This window comes from Micromys minutus (assembly GCF_963924665.1).
Source record: "Micromys minutus genome assembly, chromosome: 5".
NCBI lineage: Eukaryota > Metazoa > Chordata > Mammalia > Rodentia > Muridae > Micromys > Micromys minutus.
The window spans coordinates 76,811,607-76,834,007 of NC_137974.1; the positions used below are offsets into that span (position 1 = coordinate 76,811,607).

General features: G+C 44.9%; 1 protein-coding gene across 1 annotated transcript in view; it reads left to right on the plus strand.

Moving 5' to 3' along the window:
- The window catches only part of ARHGEF4 (Rho guanine nucleotide exchange factor 4), a gene marked incomplete at both ends in the record, with an annotated part of 140,639 nt that overhangs the window by 25,387 nt on the left and 92,851 nt on the right, over window positions 1-22,401 (plus strand). The window lies entirely within an intron of this gene.

Below are 22,401 nucleotides of genomic sequence, written 5' to 3' on the forward strand. Positions count from 1 at the left end.
TTTAGCTAGTCTAAAGACATTTGTACTTCCATATATAACTTTAGAGTCTCCTTGAAATTTCTACAAAGCCCGTTGGAATTCTGATTGGCATCTTTCTGATCTACACGTCACTTCAGAGGACCGGACATCTTTTAATATTATTGTTATACAAAGTGGTCTTAGTCCAGAGGGCACCCACTGAGATGGTCCGGTTCCATATCCCATAATAATTAACTGGACCAGGGGCCCGTGGATCGTGATAAAAATAGAAAGGACACTCCTGAGGGTAGAATTGGGAGTGTGAGCTGGGACACATGGTTACAAGCACTTGTTGCTATTGAAGACCTGGGTTCAGGTCTCCGGACCCAGACATATTCTCAAGAGCTCCACATGCCATGAGCTCATTTCTTATAGGTTAGTAGGCAGTACCTGCTCTCTAAGAGTGATGGCTCAGAATTTATTCAACCTGCTCTCCCCTAACCCACAAAGGTTTCCAGTGTTTTTGCCAACTAACTTCTTTCATATGTTAATCTAGTTGCTTCTTTCTCTAAACCCCCTTCTTCTACCACAGTATGGACTCCTATTTTGTTAAGTTACAATGGATACAGCTCAACTGAGCTTGCCCATTTTTTTCTCTTAAACCCTCTTATTTGTGTTTTTCTGATGCCTCCTCATTCCCTGTGTCACTTAAGTGCGGGTTTTTTTTTTTTTTTTTTTTGCATCTCTCTTGCTTGGCCTTTCCAGTTTTCGAGTATGTCTGTTACTACAGTGAGCTTTGTAAGAGCTACAATAAATAGCCAAGAATATAATATTACCAGTTTCCCCCTGAATGACTGTTTCTGCTTTGGTGATGCTTGTCCTCACTGTAACTGGTTTCCCACCTTCGGCTGAGCCATCCTGACATCGTGGACTCTGTGGTGTTGGGCAAGACCAGAAGGTTCACACACGGGAGGGTTCCCTGGACTGGATCCGAAAGGAGCCTGTGTCTCTTTGCTCTGCTCAGCTACAGGACCGCCAGCCCTCAGCAGGAGCAACGCTGCGCTGAGTTGTGTTCACGGGAAGAAGAGAAAGTTCTCTTTCAAGATTCTCCCGTGTCTTCTACAATGAGTTTTAGTGGCTAAAACACAAAACCAGGAGGTGGAGATACGGCGCAGTGTACTTGATGCTCTTGAAGAGGACCCGGGTTCAGATCTCAGTACCCAGATGTCACCTGAAAACTATCTGCAACTTTAGTTCCAGGGGATCCCGTGCTCTTACCTGTTCTATGTGGAACACACACACACAGATGAAATAAAGTAAATAAATCCTTTTCCTTATGAGAGAGAGTGAATAACAACCTACCTAGTCCCTCTCTCTTACATGATGGCCGCCTGTGTTGTTCCCCCAGGCCTAGGATTTTCCTTCTGTTGTTTAGATACACTTGACATTCCAGTGTTAATCTCTTGAAAAAGACTCCTAACTTATATGAAGACTCTCTTTTCTGGTATTGCAGGCACAGGTCGCTGCCCCAAAGGAAGGGTTCATCGGCACACGGGGCGACCTTCATTTGCCATATTGTTAAATGAATTCTTATCGGAATCTCTTCTCCGATCCACAGGTTGCTCTAAGGTGTTTCTTGATGTCTAAGTATACGGGGCTGGGCTGGGCTGATGGTTCAGTGGGCAGGATGCGTTCAGCGCAAGCATGAGGACCTGCAGTCAGAGCTCCTGAACCTTTGCACAAGTCAGGGTTGGTGGCACATGTGTGTAATCCCAGTGCTGGCAGGCAGAAGCAAGTCTGCAGACTTTGGGGCCAGTGAGTCTAACCAATACACTGATTCTGCATAAAAAAAAATAGAGAGGGTTAGAGAAAGACACCCAGTGACAACTTCTGGCATCTAAAAAAATGTAAATGTGAACCTCTAGCCTCTAGAAAAGTTTGTATAAATGCTCATGTACATACCCACCTGTTCACACACACACACACACACACACACACACAAACGGGGTGGTCCCTTTCATTTATTGATTATATTGGATAAGAGAGAGAGAGAAAGAGAGAGAGAGCATAGTCTATGTGGTGTCAGTCTTCTGGAGTTTGCAAACCATGGCATATTTTTCTCTTTTGTTTAAAAGTTAGAAATTAGTTCCACTATCCCTTTAGTGTTGGCCTACAACTTGTATGTGTGACACTTTTCCTGGAAAGACATGACTCACATACATACATACATACATATACATACATACACACACACACATAATACATATATACACATACATACATGCACATACACACAATCATATACACATAATACACACATGCATACATACATTTACACATACATACTTACATACATACATACATGCACAAAAACATACATGTATGCTCACCCCAGATAGGGAACTAACCACAGGCCAGAGTAATAGTTGTACTAAAGCCCAACATGAAGAACCAATGAGTCTGTTGAGGGAGGTGAGACTCAGATTCAGCTGAGACAGTGAAAAGTCAGCACAGATGACTCACTAGAGCTGCAGCCTCAGGGCTTCCCAAAGGCCTTGCAGGCTGCTGGGCGGGTGGAGGAGGCTCTCCTAGGGGCTCACTGAAAACCTCCCAAAGGCCTTGCAGGCTGCTGGGCAGGTGGAGGAGGCTCTCCTAGGGGCTCACTGAAAACCTCAGTCCCTGGCAGTTGCTTACTGCTTCTAGAAGAGGGGTAAGGACCCAGTTTATCTTGTTAGTTTGGGGATCTTTTTGAGACTTTCACGTAGTTCACTTCCTGAATGCCATGAGCCTATCGCCCTCTTTTCTGGATAGAATGTTTTAACTTTCTCAGCTTTCAGGAGCCTCACTACATAGTGGAAAGGGTTCGACAAAAGGATGTCATTGTACAGCAAACATATACAATGTGTATATTTTTCTTATCAAATTATAAGAGGAGTCATCATGTCCTTCATGGATGATGACCCCAGAATTTTCACACCACACCGCTGCTGCTGGTGTGTGTGTGTGTGTGTGTGTGTGTGTGTGCACGCATGTATGAATGTATATAGATTGTGTGATATGTGATGCATGTGTGCAGTGCACATGTGTATATACATATGTATGAATGTATTATGTATGTATGTATGTATGTATGCATACATATGCTTGTGTGGTTACACAGGGGTCAGAGACCAACATCGTTGTCCTGATCTATCATTTTCTTCTCCATCCCCTTGAGACAGAATCTCTCACTGAAGTTGGAGTTAGGCTAGCTATCAGCAAGCCTCAGAGAGTCTCAGCCTCCACTCCAAAGCACTGGGGTTTCAGGCACACACTTGGCCACCTGCAGCTTTTTAACCTGGCGATTGACATTCAACTCAGGTCCTTGTGCCTGCCAGAAATCACCCTTTCACAATGGCCATCTTCTCAGCTCCTAAGTTCTATTTTTCAATTTTTTCGTGAGTTAGGACTATACACTATAGTTCATGCTAATTCTTGTTGATTCAGCCTTTAGTTTGCTGACGTTTCCTTCTTTCTCTTTCATCTATGGTTACTGTCCTTCCATCTGAGATGCATCTTTTCATGTTCCTCAGTAAAAATCTACCATGGGTGAATTTCATCAGCGTTTTTGCTTTGTACAATTCTTAATAATTAGTATCAAAAGGTGTTCTCACCGTAAATACATCATTCATTCTTGTTTGGAAGCCATTTTATTTATGCAATATTAAGATATTATTGTCCTATGCAAATCATCAGAACATGGACAGAATGCAGCTAAATTCTTTGCCAAATTATCACACAAATGGCTTCTATCTCACTTCCTAATAGAATTCTCATAAGCCAGACCTTCACTATCCACGCTACCAGACATCTTCCAGACAACTAGTAGAATGGCCGTAAGATCTGCTTACAGCATCCAACAGATGACTTCAGTCCAAAGTTTCACATTCATCTACATTTCTTAAACCAAACCAAACCAAACCAAAACAAAACAAAACAAAAAGTTGCATTCTTAGCTGCAATCAAACAAACAAAACACCCTACTCCTGGTACCAATCTGTAGTGACTTCTATGTTGCCGCCATAAAATATCACTGAAAAGCAACTTGAGGAAGGAGTTACTTTTGCTTAAGGCTCCAAAGGGACAAAGTCCATATGGCAAGGGAGCCATTGTGGGAGCAGAGGGGGTGGGGATAAAGAGGGAGGCAATTACATACTTCCTTCAACAAAGCTCCACTAAGGGTTTCATAGTCTCCCCAAATACCCGAATCATGGGGACTATGTCTTGTTCATTCAAGCTACAGCAAGCATCATCTGGTCTTGTAGCTACTTTCTTTCAGCGTTGTCAACATTTTCCTCTTTTCTCCCTATGCTGCTGCTGCTTTGAGTCTAACTCTTCCCAAGAACTCTTCCCCCAACTCCGCCCCATAACGCTTTTAACGGGGTTGGGGGGGTCATCTCTTTAAAAGAGTTTTTGAGATTTATTGTTTATTATTTTTAAATTATGTGCAGGTGGCCACGCTTGTGTGTGAGTGTGTGCACATGAGTTCAGGTGCCCATCGGATTGTGTTCATTGAGGAGGGAACGAACACCCAGCCTACAGTGGGCAGTGTAGTTCTCTGGATTTGAGTCCTGTGCTATATAAGAAGAAGCAAGTAATCTGAGTGGTTGTGGCACGTGGGTTCACACATCCCTTTGCTCTCTGCCCTTGACTGTGGATGGGACCAGATGTTTCCATCCCCGATGCTTGAGCTTCCCTGCAAGTTTGGACTGTGACCTGGGCTGTGAGCCAGGAAAACTCTTTCTTCCCTAAGTCGCTTTCCTGGGTTATCTGATCACAGCAACTGAACTAGAAACCAAGACACCAGGTTTCTGCAGGGAGATAAACTACACTATTCAGAGCTCCCCTGAAGGTTTCTACAAGAAGATGACTCTACTGTTTGGAGCTTCCCTGAGCCCCCAGCACACAAAATAAGGGAGTTTCAGAGAAGCCACTGCGATTTCCTGTAACCTCTTTGGACATGTCCTTGTAAGTACAGCCAAGGACAACACTCAGGGCTTATTTGATGAATGTAACTTGGTGTTCTGGGTGCAGAGCTGACACAAAAGGTTCTCGAAGGAATGAACGGATAAGCAGCTAAAACTGTGATACAACAGGAAAGAAACATTTGGATACTTGTTTCTGAGTGCATATTGATATTTATCTATGAAATGTATGTGGGTGTGAGCACATACACACATGCATGCCATAGGTAGATGTTGGTATCTTCCCCGATTTCTCTCTATCTTCTTCTTCTTTTTTTTTTTTTTTTTTTTGAGACAGTAAGTGAATCTAGAACTTAACAACTGCCCATGAACCCCATGGCTATTACTAATCTTCACCTCTCGGTGCTGAGATGTCATGTACGGACCATTCCACCTGACTTTCCATCTCACCTCATGGTGCTGGGGGAGGTGATCCCTGACACTGTAGTCTGCCCAGTCAGTGCTAGCTGGGATGACAGTGAAGCCTGGACAGACAGCCCAAACCTAGAAGTCTGAGTCTGAGGTGCCATACAGGGAGGGTTTCTGATTTATAGATAGTGCTTTCCCATTGTGCACAAATATCCTTGGCCTCTCTTTTCTTCTAGGGACACCAAGCCAATTTCATTGGGCCCCACCTAATGCGTTCATATAACCTTTATTACTTCACTAAAGGCCCCACCTTTGAATACATGTTCATAGAGTTAGGGTTTCAACATGGAAATCATGGGTGGACACGGTGCACTTCAAAAAGTAGTCTTACCAGCTGTGATGCACAAAAGCACGTGACTTTGTCCAATACAACTTTACCCATGAAAAGATGTCACGCTGGATTTAACTCAGGAACTGTCAACTGCTTGTCTAGCTATCTAAAGATGTTCGACTTGTGCCGATAGATTTCTCTGGGATAATTTTCCTCACTGCTTTCTGATTAACTGATGTGAAGTCTGCTCTATGAACAGAGGAAAGAGCTGTGGTTGCTTCTGCACACGGTGGTCCCTGAGGTGAAGAGTCTCAGATGGAGCTGTGGAGTTAGTTCATGCATGGGACGGCCCCTGAACTGAAAGCAGATGTGTGTTACATTGTCTGGCTTAACCCAAGCTTCATATCGTTAGACAAGAGGAGGGATGGTGAGGCTGCTCGGCAGTAAAGGCTCTTGCCACCAAGGCTGACAACTTGTTAAGCCTCAGAACCCTCACGGCTGGAAGGAGAGAACTGTTTAGCAAGCTGTCCTCTGATTTCTATTCACTTGCTGTCTACACCCCCCACCAAAGTACCCACATCAGACATTCCTAACAAAATAAACTTTCCAAGTGTCTTTTAAAATAAAGCAAAGGGGGAAAGATCTAACCATTGCTGAGTGTGTACCCCTTGCAGGCCCTCTTACATCTACATGTTGGTTAATTTGTTTGTTTATTATGGTTTTTCTGGGACAAGGTTCCTCTGTGTAATCCTGACTGACTGTCCTGGAAATTGCTCTGTAGACCAGGCTGGCCTCGAACATAGAGATACACCTGCCTATGCTTCCTGGGTGCTGGGATAAAAGGCGTGCACCACCACACCCGGTTTTACCTACTAGGTGACTGTAACTCCGGTGACTGTATCTCGACTTACCTTTTCTTCCCAGTTTACAAGGCAGGCTCAGGCCAGCTGCACACTTACCACGGACACACAGCTGGCTGGTTCCTTTCTAACATTAGAAGTATCTTAGTCACTGTTCTATTGCTGTGAAGAGACATCAGGACCAAGGCAACTCCTATAAAAGAAAGCATTTAATTGGGGTAGCTTGGAGTCTGTTCTCATCACGGCAGTGAAGAGACCAACGAGATGTTGGAAAGGTAGCTGAGGGCACTGCATCCGGATCCATGGGCAGCAGCAAGTGAGAGACTTCAGGCCTGGAATGGGCTTTGTTAAAACCTCAGAGCTCACCCCCAGTGATACACTTCCTCCACCAAGGCCACACCTCCTAATCCTTTTCAAATGATGCCACACCTTAATGACCAAGCAGCATTCTCATTCAAACCACCACAGCTCCTTCTTGGTTTTCCTAAAACACCAAATTGCCGCTACTTAAAGACAAGAGGTTAAGAAAGGACACACAGCAAATGAACCGATAAACCCAAGGCCGCCAGATGCAACAGGCTTATTTCAGCTGTGTCTGTGCTTAGCCGTAAGTGACCAGTGGTCCCCTGTGCTGTCAGCACACATGCCTGGAGATACGTACAGATGCAGGAAGAAGAAAGGCTCGTATCCATGTATGCTGAAATTAGTATTTAAAAATGCTACAAATCAGAAAGCGGGCTTCATTTGTAGAGTAGTCGTATTTTCTTGGTATTTTCTCCCCGGTCCACAGGCTCAAAGATGCCATTATTATGACTCTCCACTTGATGTCTTAGCTAGGCTAGGACCATGTGGGCCTTCTGAAGTCTGTTACAGAAATGGTGGGAGGTATAGGTAGAGCCGACATTGTGAGACATGCCGGTGGTGTGCTGTGCCCCGTGTGTTTACACACATCATCCCAAATCCTTACTTTAGGGGATGGGTAGCATGCACGTGTGAGTCTGAGATGAAGGGCTGTGTCCTTTCAAATGTCAGGAAGCTGACAATGGAGATGTGATTTGACCCTGCATCTGCCTTACACTCCTAGTGCTGAGCTCAGGGCTGGGAACACACTTAACACAAGACAGCGACTGTGTCTTCAGACAAAAGAAGGAGCATGGCTTTAGGTTGTGTGTGTGTGCGTGGACAGAACATTGATCCAGCTGCTAAGCTGGTGGTCAAGGAGAGGGGGGGAACAGTGTGAAGTGTCCTGGTTGGACATCGAATTACAGATCATAAATTGGGCCCATCGGTCTCCATGAGACTAAGACAGTGGGCGGCACAGGAAGGTGACAGGCAAAACAAGACACTCTAGGCTGGAGCTACACCCTCCTCAGTAGTAGGAGGTTCCCCAGGAAGAGCCTCAATTCCCCAAAACACTACTGAAAGCTGCACCTTTGTTGTAACTGCCCATTAGCAGCTCCAGTTCTATCAGCAGATGTGAAGGCAGCACAGATGTGCTGGGCAGACCTTGGGCCATCTGCTCTTACGCCCATGCGTGGGATATTCTTCTCACAGTTGTGACAGGACACTCGACAGGACAACTTAAGGCTTAGGTGGACTGATAGCTGAGGTGGCTGGGGCAGCGCAGGCATCGGGAGACAGCTGGTCACATCACATCTACAATCAGGAGGCAGAAGGAGATGATTTCTGCTGCTCAGCTCATTCCTCCATTTTGTACGGGGCAAGCCTCCAGCCCGTGGGGTAGTCTCGCTCACACCGAAGCCGGGTCACCCCCCTTTAATTAACTTAATCTAGAAACTCCTGCAAAGCATGCTCAGAGGTCTCCTAGGTTATTCTAGATCTCGTTAAGTCTACTGCTTCATTTAATCTTCTCAGAAAAATGCCCTCACGGCATACCTAGAAACAGCCTCACCATCTCCCTTTCTAAGAACCAGCTACGCTGACACAGACCTAACCAGCAGTTAAAACTCCCTGTTAATGGTTTTCTTTGACACCGCCCCCCACTCATTAGACTTGAAGGAGAACAGTGTCATGGCTGCCCGCCGTGATACCTGGGAACCTCACTCCTAATGTTATTCCCGGGAGTAGAATATACTAGGTGATAAGAGAATCTTGCAGGTCTAATTGAAGTTCCTAATCACTGGGCCTTGAGATAAAACTTGAGCTTCATTTGCTGGATGGGGCAGACTAATCGCATGCTCAAAGGCAACCAGATGTGACACGTGAGAGGTTGCAAGTGTGACAAAGCTCTGGCCACCTTATCTGGCTCAAGTAGCAATGGCTGTGTGCAAAACTGCGGCTGTGGTGGACTCCATATTTGATCTGTTTGTTTGTAGCAGGGTGGGGTTTTCCTGGAGTACTGTGGCACACTGTACCAAGAGAGCCAGACGCTGGGGTTACAGTGGTTACAGCCCACCAGTCCTGTTACCCAAGGTGTTTTCTATATCTTGAGGCCCGACAAATCATTTCCTTAATTACATTGACAGAGTTTTGCTTCCTTTTCATTTTTGCCAAGTAACAATCATATTCGTGGGGTGTAATGGTTAATATTGTGCTGGGGTCCTGTGATGACATTTAGGTACTGAGGTATGTGCTGATAGGCAGACCAGAGTCTGATGACAGCTAGGCTTTAACTTTCTCTGCTGTGCTGGGGCCAAAGGCTGACGGCTTTTGGTAATTAATTTCTGCTAATAGCAGCAGGGTAATTAGAAAAGAAACTTGGTTACTTAGGCTCTTTTCTGTTTGACTCACTGGCTAGGCAAGAGGCTTGGAGTTCCTTAACTCTTTATGAGCCAGAGAAGAAAGGAAGGAAGGAAGAAAGGAATGAAGGAAGGAAAGGAAGGAAAGAAAGGAAGGAAAGGAAGGAAGGAAAGGAAGGAAGGAAGGAAGGCATGCACACATATACACATGCATACTGGATGAAGCAGAAAAGAGTTACACTCCACCTTATTGTGTTCTTAGTTTTTATACCTTCTTGGGATAATTGATCACATGGCTTTTAAAGCATTTTTACATTTCATAAGTTTATAGCAAGTTTAAGGCAATAGTTCGTGACATAAGTCAATAAGGCTTAAGGAGTTCACAGCAGATTTGTTTGCATTTTTTCCATTAATACTAGTACCTGACTAGATATTTATTAATGTATTTTATGGCTCCACAAGTTCATTATAAGTTTAAAGCAATAGTTTTTACGTCACAAGTTGGCACGCCTTTGTCTGCTTTGTGTCTTATTTTGAAGTCTTGTATAGATAGACTAGCCCATCGTTTGTTTTCTGTCCTTGCACCTATGATAAATAGCCCATTCCCAGTTCATGACCTTTGGTTACCAGACAGTGGACTCATTCCTAACCTAGAAGGAATGTTTTCCTTGATCATAAACTTGTTCTAAGCCTGTTTTCTTTTCCTGGTGCAATAAGCTTGTGACATTTGAAGGTTTAGTGAGCTCTCTCTGCAGCTTTTACTCTATAGGGGGCTTGAGATTATTTATCAATTTAGGGGTTCTATAAAATCATTATCAGGAATTATGAAATCATCCATTTCTCTACACAGCATTACTACATGAAAGTACATCTTCATATGGATTCTGGAGGAGATCTCCCCAATAAGGTGGGCTGATGCCCGGGTATCATTAGGCTATGTAAAAGTGGCAGGAAAGGCTCTGAGGACCCTGCATTTCAAAGCTCACCATCACACTTATGCAAAATGGTGGGCTATCTCCAGAAACCTCACTTGTTTGCTGACTTCGTCAGGGTATCTATTCCTGCACAAACATCATGACCAAGAAGAAAGTTGGGGAGGAAAGGGTTTATTCAGCTTACACTTCCACATTGCTGTTCATCACCAGAGGAAGTCAGGACTGGAACCCAAGCAGGTCAGGAAGCAGGAGCTGATGCAGAGGCCATGGAGGGATGTCACTGACTGGCTTGCTTCCCCTGGCTTGCTCAGCCTGCTTTCTTATAGAACCTAGGTCTACCAGCCCAGGGATGGCTCCACCCACAATGGGCTGGGCCCTTCCGCTTGATCACTGGTTGAGAAAATTCCTCATCTTACAGCTGGAGCTCATGGAGGCATTTCCCCAACTGAGGCTTCTTTCTCTGTGATAACTCCAGCTTGTGTCAAATTGACACAGAACCAGGCGGTACACTTGCCATAGTCTTTCCTAGATGGCTTCTGACAATATCGAGTGTCAGTTTGACAGGATCCAGAATGACTAAAGAGAGAGGCATTAAAAGGGGATGCCTAAGAAGGTGTTTCTAGATTAACTGAAGGTAGAAGGCCCACCCTAACTGTGGTCGGCACCAGTCCACAGACTGAGACCTCAGACTGAATAAGAAAAGGAGAAAGAGAGTTGAGCACCAACATTCCTCTCCACTCCTCTCTCCCCCTTCCCCTACCCCTCCCTGTCCTAGTCCTCCTCCCCTTCTCCTTCTCTCAGTCTTCACCCTTCTCTCCCTCTCTCTCCTGATTTCAGGTGATTAGTTAAAGTGGCCCCAGAATCCACCTGGAACCTTCTGCCCTGCAGTGTAACGGTTTATGCCACCACACCTGGGATTTATACAGTGGGTCCTGGGGTCATCATCTTGCATGACAGGCACTTTAACAACTGATGCATTTCCTCTGCCCCTTATTTATACTCCTCATGGAGTATAAATATATATATATATTTGGAGTATATCTATCTATATACCATATCTATATCTATATCTATATCTTTATATCTATCTCTATCTCTATCTATATCTATATCTATATCTATATCATCATCTATATCATCATCTATATCTATCTATCTATATGGAATATATGTGGTGTAGTTAAAGTAGTTTTGGTTTTTGACATAATCCATATAAGCAATGCACTTCTAGCTTGATGAATTGCTTTAGTTAAGAACTGAGGCAGGAAAAGGACCATTTTTTGCCTGGAACAGATCAGCACATCTTGCCGTGTAGGAGAGGAACTCACATCATTATCTGGCACCAGAAATAGTTTTAGAATTCTGGCATGACAGCCGTTGAGAACTGCAGCATATGAAACTGTAGTTGCCATCCTTGGGACACTGGGGATCTGTGGGTGTGTTTATTTATTGATCTGACAAGTGTCTCTGAGTCTATTTTGGACAGCAATGTGTAATATATGCATGTTTCAATTTGAAAAACTGTAACATTTGTCTCTTATACGCATACATATGTAAAGATTTTTCTTTAGCATTTTTTATGAGCCAGATATGAAGAGAATATTTTAAAAGTATATTCAGGATCTTCATAAAAATGTCATGTTTATAAATTTTTTCATTTTAGATTTCTGTTGTTGTAATAACATTAACCAAAAGCAACTTGGAGAGGAAAGGATCATAGTCCTTTATTGATGGAAGTCAGGGCAGAAACTAAAGGCGGGAACTTGTAAGCAGGAGCTGATGCAGAGGCCATGAGGGATGTTGCTTACTAGCTTGCTCCTCATGGCTTGCTCGACCTGCTTTCTTATAGCACCCAAGACCACTCGCTCAGGGATTGCCTCACTCATAGTGAGATGAACCTTCCCACATCAATAATTAATCAAAAAATGCACTTTCTCACAAGCCATTCTGAGGGAGGCATTTTTTCCATTGAGGGTCCCCCTTCCCAGATGACTCTAGCTTGTGTCAACTAGACATAGAATTAATGAGTAGCCACTGCACATTTCCATTAAAAATTTTTCCTTGGAGACATTTTAAATGACTTCTGATTTTACATAAGATGGAACAACTTGTGTTCCTCCAAAAATCTGTCTCCTTTACAGCAACAAACTATAGGTATAACACAGCACACAGTCAGGAAACACCCTGAGGGGAAAGAAGGTGGCAGCTGCTTGGGGACCTCAGGAATTAAGTCACTCATCCCTTGGTTTCCTCCTGGGATCCCACATCTTAGAGAAGTTCTAACCATAGCCCACAGAACAGTCCACAAAGCAGCCCACAAAGAAATGGTCCACAAAAGAGTCCACAAGGCAGTCCACAAAATGTCCACAAAACAGTCCACAAAAATAGTCCACAAAATAGTCCACAAAGCAGCCCACAAGATAGTTCACAAAGTTGCCCACAAAAATATTCCACAAAAAAAAAAAACAGTCCACCAACTCCACAAAAATGATCCACAAAATCAGTCCACAAAGCAGCCCACTAAAACAGTCCACAAAAGCAGTCCCAAAATAGCCCATAAAATCAATCCATGACGGCTCAGGAAAGCCTATTGCCTCCTGGCTGCCAGTCAAATAGCAACTACAACCATGTGTCCCTCCTTCCATGATCTTAGCAGGACCAACAGGCTGGCTGGCAGGCGACCCACTCTGAGGAAACAAACAGTGCCCTGTACACTTCTCTAAGGACATTTCCCTGTGGGCGTGTCAGAGTCCTACCCCTGCACAGGTGGGTGGAAGCTCTGACTTCTCTGCGTGGGGAGTGTCAGCAGGGACAGTCTCAGTAAGGGTTAAGGAGAAGAGACAGTGTGAGGCTTAACACCCACTGTGAGTCACTACTGTGCCCTGACCCTCCCTCTTCCTTCATTCACACACAGTGACTGAGAGGTAGAAGGAAACGAGAAGGGAGTGGTGGGTACTCTGGACTCTTGTCTGTGACCAAGGCCCAGGTGAGGGCTGAGCCTCCACCTCTCTGTACAGGTGGGATGAACCAGGGCTCCATTTTTCCTAGGACCTACCCGGGAGCTGACCATAGAAACTGGTGGGCCCTAGGAGTACAGCTAGACTGGGGAGTGCCTGCTAAAACCCAGATTAAGTAGGACCCCAAATGCCCTGGAATGCACGCTCCCACCAGGATGAATCAAATGTTGATCGGCTTCTAGGAGCCAGGAGAGCAGGAAGCGTGGCTCACAGGGGTAGAGTGCCTGCTTGGCATGCACAAGGCCCTGAGTTCAGTCCCCAGAACCATCGCAAAGGAGCCACTGGGAAATGCTGCCACAAGTTCTTCCTGAAACGGATAGAATAGGGAAACATAAGCAATAGAAAAAACCAGAAATTCTTTTATTTACTTCATTCATCATCACTTTCTCTTCCTTTGCTCTTACTAAATGAGATGTGTTTATTATTACTATATTGAGATGGGTAATTATAATATTGCTTTTGTATTTTTTTTTTGTTTATTTTAATTATTTCCCAGTTCAAAAAGTTTACACTTACCGTTTGACCTGAGAGTTTGCTCTACGGAAATGAATTCTCCACATGTCCCGATTTGTAAAAATGAAAGATTGCAAACAACTTAAACTTTTGTTTTTTAAAAGTTGGTCTGAACACGATGCTGTCAGGGGAACGGTCATCTGAAGGAAAAGGCAGGACTGGCCGTGTGACTATGGGATTGTCCCTGTGAATTGTTAAAAGATGAACCCAAGGAGAGCAGAATGGACCAAGTGTGTCTTTAAAAAACAAAAAGATTATAAATCCATGTGTGCAGAGGATTCATATCTCCAGGAGGCTGTGCCCATCCCCCCTCCGTTTCCAGCAAAAGTGGTAGCAGTGGCGGATTTCTCTTTTTCTAGTAAAAATGAACCAAAATCTTTAAAATATATGTTAGAGCAAAATCCTTGCAGACGATGTCTGAGGTAGTGTGGGGAAAGGTGTGGGGTAGAGTACGTGCTTTTGAAGGCATGTCCACAGAATAAACTCAGCCTGAGCTAAAGAGACAGGCGAGCATTAGAGTTTTAGATGCTGCAGAAATCCCAGTGGGGGTGGGGGTGGGGGTGGGCCTCTTAAGTCCTCAGTCTTAAAGGAGAAGAGAGAGAATGGAGTGCTCAAAAATATTCAAACAATAATATTGAAGATATCTTAAATTTGACCTGAGTTATGCATGCATTAGCTAAACCCCAAATAATAGAAACAAGAAGAATTTCATGCCAAGACAGAGTAATGTTAGACTAGACTATGGCTGAGCTTTACAAACTAAAGAGGAGAAAAATCCTGACATCCAAGGAAAATGATTTTAAATAAATTATATCTCTATCTGTATGTATGTATGTATATATACCTTGATCAGATCTCCCCCACCCTTTCCATCTCTGCTCCTTTTTCTCCTAACAAATCTTCCTCACCAACTGAATGATTGCAACTTCTCACCTAAGACCACAGAGGCGAGAGCAAAAGTAGGTACTTCTCAATTGCTGAAAGAGAAAACAGTCTATATCATACGGAAATCTTCAGGACTGACAGGAACTGCACTGCCAGATGCAGATTCTCTATGCAGTGAAAGTATCCCCTGAGAGCAAAGACACTGAGGACAGCAGAGAACACATGTGTGGAGATGCCCTGGCACTAGCATTTTAACATGCTGGCCATGCCTAGGCTGGTAGCCTAGACCACTGACTCATGGCTGGTGGGTGTGGTGGCTGAGGGTTGCTGTGAACCACCTGTAAGTGGGATGACATCCCTACAGCTCTGGACGACAAATGGAATGAGTCAGAATGAACGGCTCATCAACAACATCGGACTCTTCTACTGGCTACTGTTGTGTGTGTGTGTGTGTGTGTGTGTTTGTGTGTGTGTGTGTGTGTGTGTGTGTATGTGGTATATGTGGGTACATACATGCTATAACATGCATGCCGTGGTTCTCTCATTCCCACCTAGTTTAGTGAAGGGTCTCTTGTATGTACCAATGGAGGTCAGGGGTCAACCTTGGATGCTGTTCTCCAGGAGGCACCAATTTTGTTTGTTGAAAAAGGACCACAGTTTGCCAAGACCTTGCCAAGAAGGCTAGGCAAGCTGGCCAGGGAGTCCGGAGATCCTCCTGCCTCCCCACCGCTGGGATTTCAAGTAGTTGACATCATGCCCCTGCTTTCGTACATGGGCTCTGGGGAATGAACTCAGGTCTTTCTCTACAAAGGACAGAGCTAACTCCCCCATCACCTCCGCCCTCTAAGTCAAACAATGCAGTTTGGCATGTTTGGCTGCCTCCTGATTCTCAGGAGCTGGACCACATTCCTCCATACGGGCTTGAGCTGGTGCGCACATGCGCCATGCGCCCCAAGGTCTACTGTTGTCATTGGAGGCGTGGGAAGAGAGGCGGAGAAAAGGAAGGCAGAGTCATCGCTGCACCTTCCAGGAGAGCTTCGAGAGCAGCCCCCTCCCTTTCCTCCCTACCAGCCTTTGATGAGGTCACTTTCATTTTTAAAAAATTCAGCCATTCTGCTAGATGTGTTGTGGTGAGGTTTTAATTTGAATTCACCTAATGACAAACGAAGTTGACTGTCTTTCCATGGGCTTATTCCCGTTTGGAAAAATGGTAATTCACACTTTTGGCCCACTTTCTAACTGAGTTACTTACTTTTGCTATTGAGTTCTGAGTGCCCTTTGTATGTTGTAGCTCTAGAACTCCGTCACACAGACATTTGTACAGTTTTCTCCCAGTCTTTAGCTTGTCCTTCCATTTTCCCTGCACCATCTTCCTCAGAACAAGTGTAAATTTCACCCAGTCCGTATTCCCTCTTACAGGGATCTCTTCTGTTCTATTGTATCTAATCGTTTTTTAAAGCGATCACACTCTTGGGACTGTGAGAGGCTCGATAGGAAAAAGTACTTGCTATACAAGCATGGGGACTTCAGTTCAAATCCCAGTGCCTACCTAAAAAGCGGGGCATGACTGCACACACCTGTGGCTCCATCACTACGAGGCAGAGACCAACAGCTCACTGGGGCAGGCTGAGGCAGAGTACTGGGAAAGCCAAGACAGGAGGATCAAGAGTTCCAGGGGTAGCCTGGACTGAGTGGCAGGAACCTAACCCCCCCACACACACCCCACAAGGCTGTTCAACCAACCTGTCAATATCTTATTGTAATACTAATGAATTTCTGCAAACATAGTTGCTTAAGACATTGGTTCATCATTGTTCGGCTCTGGAGGTCAGAAAGGCCAACAAGTGTCTCTCTGGGTACTATAGGCAGGGCTGTTCCCGTCTGGCTGCTCTGGGGTTGAAACATCTGCTGCTAGGAATGTTCCCACCCATGTTTTTTTGGCTCATGGCCCTTCTGTGAACACCCAGCCTCTGTTCCCACTGCCACACCTGCCTGGGCTCCTGCCTGTTTTCCCTCATAATGACCCACAGAGACATTCCAGGTTAGCCTCCTCCCCCAGGTCTTTACTGGCTTCTGCAAAGGCCTTCGTGCCATGAGAGATAAGGTCACGGTGTCATCGAACCAGTAAATGTGTCCCCATCTGGCTTACGCATGGATGAGACTCAGACTGTGGTTATTTTATTTGACTTTGACAATTACTTGGGGGGAGGTCTCCCCTAAGCTACTCTTATAACCTGGCCTGGGTACTTCCCCAGTGGTGTACCCTAAATACTTGCTGTTTCTCCTGGCCATGTGCTTCTGGTCCATCACCCCCCCACCCCACCCCCGCCTCTCTCTCCCTCTTTCCTCTGCAACCCCCAACCAGGTAACTCAAAACCCGCCCACCCCTAATCCCTCCAGCCATTTTTTTTTAATCAATAGTTTGAAATGGAATGGGAGACTGCTTGTAGCTTCTTAAGAAATTAGATGTGGGCCAAGTAAATGGCTCGGTGTATAAATGTGCCTGCCACCGAGCCTTATCCCAGGAACTCACATATGCACTGTGACAAGACTGTGCACCTCCTGCAACACACACACACACACACACACACACACAAAACAGATAAGCAAGATACAATATTAAAAAGGTAAAGAGGTCAAACATATACGTGCAACACAGAACACCATCCCAACACGCCTCGGTATTTATGCAAGAGAAATACAAACCTATGGCCATAAAAAGACTGGTGCCTGAACCTTCAGCAGGTGAGCGCTGTCAGGACAAGTGAAGTCCTACTAGAGAGTAAGTCCCAGGAGAGTTGACAGGGCTGAACCGGCCCCTGGTTCACTAAGGTAAGACTGAATTGTGTGCTTGGATAACGACAGGGCTGAACGAGGAAACAGACAAGTCCTCAGTCAGCAGGCTTCATAGCAGAGGGAAAACTAATAAGGTCACCGGGGATTTAAACACTGCCAACGGGCCTCCTCTAATGAGTGCTTAGTAGGCACTTGAGTGAGCAGGCAGCATCTCAGACCATAGTGTAACTTAATAAAAGCCAGAAACAAACAAACAAAGAAGACTATTAAAGTATTTTTCTGATAGGAAACCATATGGGAATTAGGAAACAAGTTACAGTTGTTGAGTTCGTTAAAATCTCTCATGTTAAACCTGGATTGTAGGGATTGGGGGTACGCTGTAGGGTGTAAGAGTGCTTGCTGCTCGAGCCTGAGGTTGTGAGTTTGAATCCCAAGCACCTGTATCATGCCTGTATGTGCAGCTGAAATTGCATTTAGGGGCACATTGTGCCCACAAATCCTAACTTTTTTTTAAAAAAAGAGAAAGTGACAGATAAGGAAGTGTGGAGAATAAGTGTCAACTCTATTTGGAGGCGCTGAGCAGAGACGTGAGATTCCAGGCTGGTGAGAGGAGGTGTGTTCCCAGAGAAAGAGGAGCTGCAAAGCTGAGGAGGGAGATAGGGAGGGCTGGAGCCTGACTCTGACAATCACTCACTGTTTCCGTGACAGCCTGTTCTCAGCTCAGCCCTGCAAAAACTCATGAGAGGCCAGTGTCTGTCAGGGGAGAAAAGCCAAACTCCTGCCCTAGCTTCTGAGGCCTCAGAGAGTACACTGCCCAAGAGAAGTGAGCCACCATGTGCTTGTTGGGATTTGAACTCAAGACCTCTGGAAGAGCAGTCAGTGCTCTTAACCACTGAGTCATCTTTCTAGCCCTGTGATTTTATTTCTGTTTATGTACTAATAACTTATGCTAACAATTACCAGGTTGTTTATGTATACTATATAAGAGGATATAAATTGCAGCAGATGAAGTATGCATTAGTGTGTGTGTGTCTGTGCACATGTGCACACATGTGTATGTGTGTGTGGTATGTATGTATATGGTGTGGTGGCGTGTGTGATATGTATGTGTGGGATATGTATGCATGTATGTGTGTGTGTGTATATGTGTGCATGCACACATGTGTAGAGGCCAGATGAGGATGCCTAATGTCCTATTCTATTACTTTCTGCTCTACTCCCTTGAGACATAGTCTCTCATTGAACCTTGGTCTCATTTAGGTGAGTCCTAGGTATGGATTCTAATGGTCATCTCTAACCGCAGGTGATATTATCTTTAATATATGTTCAGGATCTGGAGAGATAGCTTATTTGGTAAAGCGTTGTTGTCCAAGCATGACGGTCTGAGTTTGAGTCCAATACCTTGTAAAGAGTCAGGCATGGTTGCATAAATTTATAATCCCAGGAACAGCAAGGCCAAAAGAGGCACACACGGAATGGCCAGACTACCTCTAGCAGTGAGCTTAAGGCTGATCAGAGAGCTTTTGTTGAAAAATGGTAGAAGGTGCTGAAGGAAAGGCATCCGAGGGTGACCTCTGACATCTACATGTACACACACATGCACACACACATGCACACACACACAAACATGCACGCACTTTCATTCTGAGGTTGATTTTTACCCATGCATATGGTGGGCCAACTGAATTAATTGCTTCCCCCAAACCAACAAATTAAAACAAAACACTTCTGGTTTTTCAGTATTCATTCCCTTTAAGGAATACTAAACACAGTATCCCAGTACTTTGCACAGATTCTATATATGTTTTAATATGGATATTATAATAATCTTAGATAGTTTTCTCCCTCGGGGCTTTATATTCCTTGGGATTCAGCCAAGTCTCCTTCTTAAACACCTGGAAGGTAAGATAGGGTTCACCAGCCTTGGCTGCAGCCTCTCCCTTGGGGGTGACATAGATTCTCCCCAGCTCTCTCAGCAAGCACCCTACCCATAAAGTCACTTCTATATCACTCCCCCACCCCAAATAACATCACTCTTAATGTCCCCTTTCCTACCCCAGCTCCTCCCTGCCTTGCCACACATCAGGAGGTGTGTGCTGCACGTTTCCTGATTTTCTATCTCAGTTAAGAATGCACATCATCAGTTTTGTTCTTTGTTAGTTTTCTTCTCCCACTTATGGAGAATTAAAAGCAATTTTACTTTAAGAAATCTCATTCATCAGCTGGGAGACCGGGCAGATGGCTCAGTTCTTGTAGCACCTGCTTGGGGCTGTGAGGACCTGAACTCAGGTCCCCAGAACCTAGAAAATATCATCTTGAGTGAGATAACCCAATCGCAAAAGAACACACATGGTATGCACGTACTGATAAGTGGGTATTAGCCCAAAAGCTGGGAATACCTAAGATACAATCCACAGACCACATGAAACAAGAAGGAAGACCAAAGGGTAGATGCTTCAGTCCTTCTTAGAAGGGGGACCAAAATACTCACGGGAGGAAATACGGAGACAACGTGCGAGCAGAGACTGAAGGAAAGGCCATCCAGAGACTGCCCTATCTGGGGATCCTTCCCATATATAGTCACCAAACCCAGACAGTATTGCAGACACCAGGAAGTGCATGCTGACAGGAGCCTGATATAGCTGTCTCCTGAGAGGCTCTACCAGAGCCTGACAAATACAGAGGCAGATGCTCACAGCCAACCACTGGACTGAGAATGGGGTCTCCAAAGGAGGAGTTAGAAAAAAGACTTAAGGAGCTGAAGGGGTTTCAAACTTCATAGGAAGAACAACAATATCAACCAACCAGACCTCCAGAGCTCCCAGAGACTAAAACACCAACCAAAGAGTACCATGGAGGGACCCGTGGCTCCAGCCACATATGTAGCAGAGGATGGCCTTATCAGGCATTGATGGGAGGAGAGGCCGTTGGTCCTGTGAATGCTCGATGCCCCAGTATAGGGGAATGCCAGAGTGGGGAGGTGGGAGGGAGTGGGTGGGTGGAGGAGCACCCTCATAGAGTCAGGGCCGGGGGATAGGATGGGGGATTCTGGAGGGGAAACTGGGAAAGGGGATAGCATTTGAAATGTAAGTAAAAAAAATATACAGTAATGATGATGATGATGATGATGATGATGATGATGATGATATAAAAACCTGGTTGTAGTGTTCTCCTGTAACCCCAGCAATAATGCCATGGGCCATGGAAATGGGTGGACCACCAAGTTCACTATTCACTGACAAAATTCTAGGCTAAATACCCAAGCAAAGTATGGATGACACCTGAAGAATGATCTCCTAAGGCTGGCCTCAGAACTCCATAGCTGTATCATGCACATGTATACACACACACACACACACACACACACACACACACACACACACACATCTCATGTTTTAAGTAAGTTTTGTGTTAGACTGCGTTCAAAGCTATCATGGCCATTTGTAGCCTGGACGCAGCAGGTTGGATAGGTTTCACGCAGTGGGAAGAAGCCAGACCCCAAAAGACAGACTGCTGAGTCTGCTCATGGTAGACCCCAGGGCAGACACACCAGGACTAATAGAAATCAGATCCCTGGCCCTGGGAAGGACCAGGACGAGGAGAACATTGGCCAGAAGGGACAGGAACCTTTAAGGGGAAATGGAAATAGTTTTTCAGGTGGGTACCTTTTTCATAACTCAGATCTATACCCTTTAAATGGATGTATGGGAAGTCCTGGCTGTGACCGTGGATTAAGCAATGTATAATCGGGGCACGCTGCACCTGTTCTATCTCAGCACTTACTGGAGGCAGAGGCAGATGGATCTCTATGTTAGTGAGTTCTAAGCCAGCCAGGGCTATATAATGGAACCTTGTCTTAAAAAAAAAAATAATAGCTAGAGGACTGGGAGGATGGTTCAGTTGGCAAAGCGTTTCCTTTGTAAACACGAGGGCCTGGGTTTGATTCTCCAGAATCACATGAAAGCCATGTGTGGTGGGCAAAGAGAGGCAGATTCATGGACGTTCACTGGTCAGCTGGCTGGCTTACCCTTCTTGGTGAAGTTCTAAGCTGATGAGGGACTCTGCCTCAGACAAAAAGCTAAGCAATGACACTCACGTGTGGATCCCAGATGTGATACACAGGAGCACAAAAACACAACACACTTACACAACACACAACACACACACACACACACACACACACACACACACACACACACACACACACACACGTACACACGAGAGAATTAGAGGGAGCAGGCAGGCAGGCAGGCAGGCAGGAGAGTAGAAGAGAAAATTCGGCAGTATTTCTGCCCAGTTCTTTCTTCCTGTTCTCAAATCTGCCTTGGGTGTACAGAACACCCCAGTGCCTGCAACTCTCAGGACTTCTTTTGTTTTCTTTCCTGCCTCTAGCTATGGTAGCTCAAGACAATTCTAAGTGTAAGAGCGTTTACTGTAAACTACTGGGATGCACAAGAACAGACAGAGCCGAGGGCAGACAAGTATTAATCTGTTTCTTCATGTTGGATGCCTCACACAGAAGGATGCTTCCCACTGTGACTCAGACGGCATCTTATGTGCACCTAAGCCGCTCTTGCGTACATGGCTTGTTTTGCCTTTTGATGACTTTGTTTTAACTTGCATGACATCGTCTCCCCATAGTTTGGGTTTGGCTTCGTTGCTTTTCCCTTTTTCATCTTTATGTGTATGTGTGCATATAGCTATGTGTGTGTCTGCATGGATGTGTACGTATGTGTGTGATGTGTATATATGCATTTGTATGTTCATGTATGTGAACGTGTGTATATGCATGAGTGTATGTGTATGTGTGTGAATGTGTATGCATATGTATGGAAGGATATATATGGGTATGTGTGATGTATGTTCATGTTTGTATTTGTATGTTTATGTATGTGTGTGTGCAGTGATTATTCATGTTTATGTATTTGTATTCGTATGAGTGTATATGCATATGTGTGTGGAGGGATATATATCGGTATGTATGTGTGGTATGTGTTCATGTTTGTGTATTTGTGTGTTTATGTGTGTGTCATAT